The sequence below is a fragment of the Nicotiana sylvestris genome, chromosome 6 (genome assembly GCF_000393655.2).
Source record: "Nicotiana sylvestris chromosome 6, ASM39365v2, whole genome shotgun sequence".
Lineage (NCBI taxonomy): Eukaryota > Viridiplantae > Streptophyta > Magnoliopsida > Solanales > Solanaceae > Nicotiana > Nicotiana sylvestris.
In genome coordinates this window covers 74,419,125-74,428,034 of record NC_091062.1, presented here as the reverse complement: position 1 = coordinate 74,428,034, position 8,910 = coordinate 74,419,125, and positions in this window count along the sequence as shown.

The following is an 8,910-nucleotide window of genomic DNA, read 5'->3' as shown; positions in this document are numbered from 1 at the left end:
AAAGCCAAATCAATACTATAAATAGACCTTCCATGTGAAACAACCTCCGAATGACTTGAGTCTAGCCAAAATAACTTAATATCATAAATAAAAGCCACAGAAATAATACCGGAAAATAAAGCTTCGATCTTTAACGAAAACCAAAAAGTCAACCCCAGGCCCGCGCCTCGGAACCTGACAAAATTCACAAAATATGAATAGCTATTTCGATACGAGTCCAACGATACCGAAATCATAAAATTTTGACCTCAAATCGGCCTTCAAATCATCATTTTATATTTTAGAAAGTTTCTACAAAAATTCCCAATTCTAATCACTAATTAAATGATAAAAACAAAGATGGAATTATGAAATATAACCAAATCCAAGTCGAGAATACTTACCCCAATTGAAATCGTGAAAATCCCCACCAAAATCGCCCAAATCCAAGCTCTATATCTCAAAAAGTGATGAAATAACAAAAGCACTCGAAATAGAGTACTTATAAGTATGCGCAGGTGTTCCTCTTCGCGATCGGGAAGCACAAAATCATAACCTGCCAAATAACCCTACACGAACGCGATATTGAGGACACGAAAGCGACGCCCGACAAGTAACAGCTACACAAATGCAGAGTGCTAACCTCGAACGTGAAGGCTTACGCTGGTCAACCCCAGGCTGCTCTTCTACGCGAACGCGTAATGATGCCCCCGATCGCGAAGAGTTGCATACCCACAATGATGTGAATGCGTCTCCATCTTCGCAAACGCAAAGAGCAACTGATCCTACCTCCCAAAATCCCTACGCGAACGCGACGGTCAACTCTCGATCGCGAATAAGAAGACACCAGATATCAGAACAACAATCAAAAATAGGAGGAAATGGCCTGTAACCCATCCGAAACACACCCGAGGCCACTAGGACCCCGTCCGACATACCGACAAGTTCCATTACATAACTTGGACCTACTCGAGGCCTCAAATCACATCAAACAACATCAAAACTACAAATCGTACCTCAAATCAAGCCTAATAAGCTAATGAACTTTCAACTCTACAACTCGCGTTGAATCATACCAAATCAACTCAGAATGATCTCAAATTTTGTATGCAAGTCCCAAATGAGCAACAGGCTATACAAACTCCAAGAATCAAAATCTGAATCTGATATCAACAATGATAACTCCCGGTCAAACCCTCAACCATCCAAACCTTCAACTTTCCAACTTTTGCCAAAATGCATCAAATCAACCTACGGACCTCCAAATCCAAATTCAGACATAAGCCTAAGTCCAAAATCATCATACAAAGTTATTCAAATCATTAGAACACAATTTTGGAGTCGTATACACAAAATTGAAACTTCGGTCAACTCTTACCACTTAATCTTCTAAAACAAGAATCATTCTTTCAAATCAATCCCGAATCACCCAAAAATCGAATCCGACCATACACTCAAGTCCTAATACAAAATATGAAGCTACTCGAGACCTTAAGCCACCAAGAAGGGTGTTAATTCTCAAAATGACCGGTCAGGTCATTACATTCTCTCCCTCTTAAACAAACATTCATCCTCGAACATGCCAAGAACCATTCCGAAGTCATCAAATCACTGAATGTACTCACCATACACATACTCAGGGATGATCCTACATCACCCCAATCCACATAAGTCCAACAACACCATTTCATCTAAAGATTGTTCCTTCCACCCATACCTATAAGCCTTAGAACCAAATTTCTTCAACATCTGATCATCCCCAAAGACCCAATTACCACATAAACACACGGTATCAACCTCAACCAGCTGCAACAGCTCATGCATACACCCACAAGGTATAACCACATGTCGTAACACATCACCCACATACCCATAGCAATAACTCAACCGCAATAACTATCCATTACCAAACCCGGTATTGGTAAATAGCCTCATATCGGCTAGAACCTTGTTCTAAACCTTCACAACACTGACAATAATACAAGAAACATGAAAATCTCATAACCATTCACCCAAATCAACAAGTCACACCCAACGCCACCTAAGCACATGCCTCGCAAACTAAACTCACAAGCACACCTTGAATATGACTGACTATGGAAAGAGAAACACATGAGAGAACTATTGAACAAGTCTAGCAGGTACAACTCCTCATCGGCATCATACTACGTATCCATTCCACAGGGGAGAAACCAAACCATATGGACTAATCACAAGGATCTCATCCTAATATAACCCCACCGCGGCATGTATCCCGATTCAAACATATCGAATCACAAGAACACTGGGTTCCCATCCTCCACTCGGAATCACAAGTAAGGTAAACATCTCAATGATTAAAACACTCTACTAACTCAATCCCGTAGAACCAAGTAATGGACTTCCCATACCTGTAGAGCACCTAAATCACAAGTCATAGCGAAACCATCCAGAAATCACATCAAAACCTACCGTATTAAATAACAGAAAGTTCATCCTAAACTCATAACTCTCAATAGTGAACAAACTGAAATGATAGACACGAGCTACCACTATAGAATCTCTTAATAGGTGCAAACACATAAGCATAGTACACGAATTATGAAACACACCCATACATAAAGCAAGATAAGAGGACTCATACCGATAAATAGGACCAGATCAAAATAAGACTGATTTTCCTCTACGACAAACCAAAATCATACCTGTAATGACCCCATCTGGTGCAGTGCCTCAGCCTTACCATGGAAAGCATATCAGTGGACCGGGCCTCCCTCTCTAGGACACTATCTACCCACCTATCCTCCACCCCTAGCTAGCCCTGCAGGTGGAGCAACAACTGGAATGGAGCCCATAGCCTGAGTGCCCTGATGAAATCCACCTCTCTTGAGTCTGGGACATTCTCTCATAATGTGTCTATTATCGCCACACTCATAACAACCTATGTGCAAGCGTGGCTACTGGTACTAAATCTGTGCTGGATAATTGGAATAACCATTGTAAAACCCCGTGTAGGTGGTGCACTAAAAGATGACTACCCCATATAGGTACCCTGAGGTCCCTGACTAGCTGGAGCACGAGTAGTCTGAAGTGCGGACTGGATTGGCCAACAGCCTGAGCCTCCACCGTGATGGGTCAGAGCTGAAGAGTAGAATCTACTGAATCCTCCAGAACCTCGAGACCTCTTAGCTTCCTTATCTTCCCTCTCCTCACATCGAATACGCTCTAACCTCCTGGAAATCTCCACAACTTGCTAAAATAGAGCATCAGTATCCAACTCCCGATCCATTCTTTAATCTAAGACCATAACTGAGCCCCTCGATAAATCTTTAGACTCGCTCTCTCACTATAGAAACCAAGGTAGGTGCATGTCGGGACAACTCGCTGAACCTGATGGTGTACTTCGACACTTTCATAGTGTCCTAGCACATCTGATAGAACTCGGTGCGCCACACATCCCTGAGTGTCTGGGGAACAACCAACCCAAATCCTAAGCAGTAGTTCCCCCACACAAAGTTAGGCAAGATACTTATCTCAAAGAAGCTAAATTAATTTTCTAAATAGACCTTCCCATGTGAAACAACCTCCGGACAACTCGAATCTAGCCAAAATAACTTAATATCATAAATAAAGGCCATAAGAAATAATTATGAATAATAAAGCTTCGATCTTTAATGAAAAGCAAAAAAGTCAATCCCCGGGCCGCGACTCGGAACCCGACAAAATCCACAAAATTCAAACACCTATTCCGATACGAGTTCAACCATACCAAGATCATTAAATTCTGACCTCAAATCATCCTTCAAATCATTATTTTATATTTTAGAAAGTTTTTACAAAAATTCTCAATTTTCCAATTCATATCACTAATTGAATGATAAAAATACAGATGGAATCATGAAATATAACCAAATCCGAGTCGAGAATCACCCCAATCCAAATTGTGATAATCCCCTCCAAAATCGTCCAAATATGAGCTCTCTAAATCAAAAAGTGATAAAATAACAAAAGTCCTCGAAATAGAGTACTTATAAGTCTGCCCAAGTGTTTCTCTTTGCAAATGCGGAACATCGCGAAGCACAAAGTCATAAGCTTCCAAATAACCCTACGCGAATGCGATGCCAACAAGGAATAACTACGCGAACGCGGAGTGCCAACCGCGAATATAAAGGCTTACATTGACCGACCCACACTGCCCTTCTACGCGAACGCGTAATGATGCCCGCGATCGCGAAGAGCTGCATACCCACAACGTCGCAAATGCGTCTCCATTTTTATGAACACGAAGTACAACTGATCTCGCCTCCTAAACCCCCTCCGCGAATGCGATGGCCGACTTGCGATCACCAATAAGAAGAGCTATTAGAACAACAATCCAAAATAGGAGAAAATGGCCCGTAGTCCATCGAAAACACACCAGAGGTCTCCGGGACCACACCCGAACCTGCTCGAGACCTCAAATCACATCAAACAATATCAAAATTGTGAATTGCACGTCAATTCAAGCTTATTTAACTAATAAACTTTCAACTTCTACAAATTGCGCGAGTCACATCAAATCAACCCGGAATGATCTCAAAATTTTTATGCAAGTCCCAAATGAGATAATGTAGCTATACCAGCTCGAGGAATCAAAATCTGAACACGATATCAACAAAGTAAATTCCTGGTCAAACCTCTCAACCTTCCAAACTTTCAACTTTCCAAATTTCGCCAAAATGCATCAAATCAACCTACGGACCTCCAAATCCAAATCTGAACATACGTCTAAGTCCAAAATCACCATACGAAGCTATTGAAATGATCAAAATACCATTTTGGAGTCGTCTACACAAAAATTAAACTCCGATAAAATCTAATCACTTAAGCTTCTTAAACAAGAATCATTCTTCCAAATCAATCCCGAATCACCCGAAAATTCGAATCCGACCATACATGCAAGTCCTAATACACAATAGGAAGCTACTCGAGACCCTAAGCCACCAAATATGACGTGAATTCTCCAAATGGCCGGTTGGGTCATTACAGTAGTATCATAAATAACATGGCATGATATCACCCTTCATGCTTTTACTCTCAACCTCTCATGATGTGATAAATAATAATAAGAAATCAAATGCATGACATCACCCTTCGTGCTTTAATCCTCACAATCTCTCAAAAAATGAAATTGTATACAAATAAGGCACGTCAACACACTTCGTGCTTTTCACTCTTCCTCACAAAGCAACAATATTAATCCAAAACAGCAAACACAAGGTGGGAAGCAATTTCACTTCAATAATAGTGTAATGGTTATTCAACTCAACTTTAAAAATCCCAACAACTTCAAAATAAACATTACATATGAATATGAACAATTAAAGAAGTAATACTCTAACTACGACATGGAAAACATAGTCATTGAAACAACATAATACAATAAAATAATTTCCACCAGCATTCTTTAACCCAATGAAAATGCACATATACTCGTCACCTTACATATACTCCGTCCTCACATATAATTCACGTAGCAAATGGATCAACAAGTTCTTATTCCTTTAAGTCAAGTTTAACCATGACACTTACCTCACTCCACAACCAAATCAATATTCAACTGCAGTTTTTTCTTTAGAATTAGCCTCCAAACTAATCAAATCTAGTCAAATATAGTTCAAACAATTCAAAATAGGCTTTAGAAACTACCCACGAGTGAAAAAGATTCAATCTTTAATGTGTTTGAAAAAAGTTAACAAAAGTCAACCCCGGGCTCGCTTGGTCAAAAATCGAGATTCGAACCAAAACTCAATTACCCATTCACCCCAAGCTCAGTTATGTGATTTATTTTAAAATCCGACCTCCATTTGAGGTCTAAATCTCAATTTTACAAAACTCCCAATTTCTACCCAAATCCCTAATTTCTACCATAAAAAATCCAAGATTAAAGGTTAAAATCAATGAGTATTTATGAAAATATAACAAAACAAGTTAAAATTTACTAACCAATGAAGTAGGGATAGAAAACCTCTTCAAAATCGCTTCTAGACTGAGCTCCAACTTCAAAATGGTGAAAAATGGTTTAAATCTCGACTCGCGAAACACCTAACCCATTCGTGAAGAGCAACCCAAATGGCTTTCGCGTTCGCGAGGTACTCTATGAGTTCGTGAAGGCTTAAGTTCCCGCCTTCCTTTGCGTTCACGAGCAGAGGTCCTCGTTCGCGGAGAGTAACCATCTGCCCTCTCCCAGGTCCCCCAACGAATTGCGTTCGCTAGAGGCCTGTCGCGTTTGCGAAGGGTGAGCCCCCCTCCGCTTCGCGTTCATGACCCAGCCCCCGCATTCGCGAAGAACAATCTGCCCCAGCCCCAAACTTCCCCTTTGCTATCGCAAGAAAAGCTTCGCGATCACGAAGTACAATGCATCAGACAATAGAAACAACTGAAAACCAACAATCTCTTAAGTCCAAAATGGTCCGAAGCCTATCCAAAGCTCACCCGAGCCCCTTGGACTCCAAACCAAACATGGAAACAAGTGTAATAAAATCATACGAACTCGCTCACGTGATGAAAATACCAAAATAACATCTAGAACTACGAATCAGACGTTAAAACACATAAAATTTCATAGAAAACTCAAGAACCTCTAAAATCACAACTAAGTGTCCGAATCCTTTCAAACCAACTCCGATTTGCATCAAAATTTGCAGAAAAGTTTCAAATAGCAAAATGGACCTATTCCAAGTGTCGAAACTAAAATATGAACCTGATAGCCACAAAGTCAATCTACAGTCAAACCTAGAAAATTTTCAAACTTTCAAATTGCTAACTTTCGGCAAAATAACCCAAATCAACCTATGGACCTTCGAATTCAATTCCGGGCATACTCCAAAGTCTAAAATCACAATACAGATCCCGGGTCGTTTGCATAAAATTTTAACCTTAGTCAACTCAAGTTGCTTTTAAAGCCAAAAATCTTATTTCTTCCAAATTTTACATAAAAACTTTTCGGAAAATGACACGGACTGTGTACTCAAATCATGAAACATCAAATAAAGTTAATAAAGGTCTCAAACTATGAAAATAAGGGGTAGTACTCAAAATCAAAATGACAAATCAGATCTTCACAATACTATTTTGGTATATAATATTTAATTCAATGGTGTATAATTTATTTTGTTGAACTGGCGAAGAAGACTTTGTACTGTATACCAAAATGATATACTATATGCCATTTTGGTATGCAGTTCGTTCTAACGGTATACTATTATAATTTACTATATAATATAACAGTATACTATCACAATTTGCTCCTTTTAGAATTTTTTGAAATTTTCATTGAGTTCTTTTTTGACTTCTCAACAAAGTTCTCATATTTTTTTTAATTTTTTTCTTAAACTAACATATTTAGTCTGAAATATTTGATTGGAGGTTGTGGCTAAAGTTTGAGTCAATTTGGTAAAAATTCTGGAGTAGATTTTTAAAATTTAGGTTGAAATTGAGTTGAACTAGCGAAGAAGACTAGTTTGTACTATATACCAGAATAATATACCAGAAGAAGTATATTATTATAATATATGGTATAATGTAACAATATAGTTAAATTTTGTATTTTTTAAATTTTTCAAAAAAAATTCAATGGGTCCTTTTCAATGTTACAACAGATTTCTCGATATCATATATTAGTCAGTATATAATAAATAGCATGTGGGTATCATAATATACTGCATTTCAACTGCTAAAAATATATTATTTTGATATACTATATTTTAAAGTAAGTTATTTTTAATAATTAATATAAAAGAATATAAATAAATAAAAAGAACAAAAATAACGTAGCCAATAAAGTGTCCAGTATTAGATTATGAAAAAAGGAAATAAAAAATATTTTGAAATAATGATAAATAAGAATAAAAATAAAAAAATAAAATGGAAGTGAAAAAGAGAAGAGAAAATAGTTATAACATATAAGTTGTTCTAATAATTAAATTTAAAAAAAGAGAAAATAAGAAAAAAAAATACAAAATGTATATTATAACAATTATATTAAACAAAAGGTGAACAAATATTTACTTTATTAGTTATCTTTTCTTGTTGTATAAAAAAAGAATAATAAAAAATAACAACAAAAGTCAATAAAATTAGATTATAAAGAGAAAAAGAAAATAAAAAAAGGAGTTAAATGAAATTAGAAAAGGAACAACAAATAACACATAAGCAAAAGGAAAAAAAATGAAGAATGAGCTAAAATTGAGTGTGAAAGAAAATTATGGTATTAATATGATTAGGGCAAATATAAATGAACAGAAAAGAAGAATAAGAAGAAAACGAGAAAAAAGAAAAGAAGAAAAGAAAAAAAAGAAGGGAAAAAAGAAAAGAAGGAGAGAAATAAAAAAGAAAAGGAGAAAAAAGAGAGGAAATTACCCACAAAAGCTACAAAGGGTAAGAAATATAACTAGTTTGATGAATAGAAAAATAAATGAATAGGCAATGATAAATAATTTTGTTTTTATAGTAATTGTGTCATTCACCCATTTATAGGCCTCATTTGTTTGCACTTAATGGAGGTCTGAATCTTAATCATTCAGTTCTCAGACATTAAGTGCATTTATTTTTAAAGTCTGAATCTTAATTATTCAGATCTTAATCATTAAGTGTGTTTTTTTTTTTTTACTTCACAACCACTTAATGGGTCTGAATAGGTCTGTATGATTAAGATCTATAACAGAGACTTAATTTCATTAAGATGCTATCACATACTCATTATTAACTACCGCCACTGCCTACCATTATCAACTACCGCCATGCCACCACCACCGCCATACTCAACCACAACCACCACTACTACCACCACTACCATACTCAACCACCACCACCACTACCATCATCCTCAATCATAGTCGCCACCATTATCGACCATCACCATCTACCATCCCCACCACTTCGACTACCATCATTCTCACCCACAGTCAATAC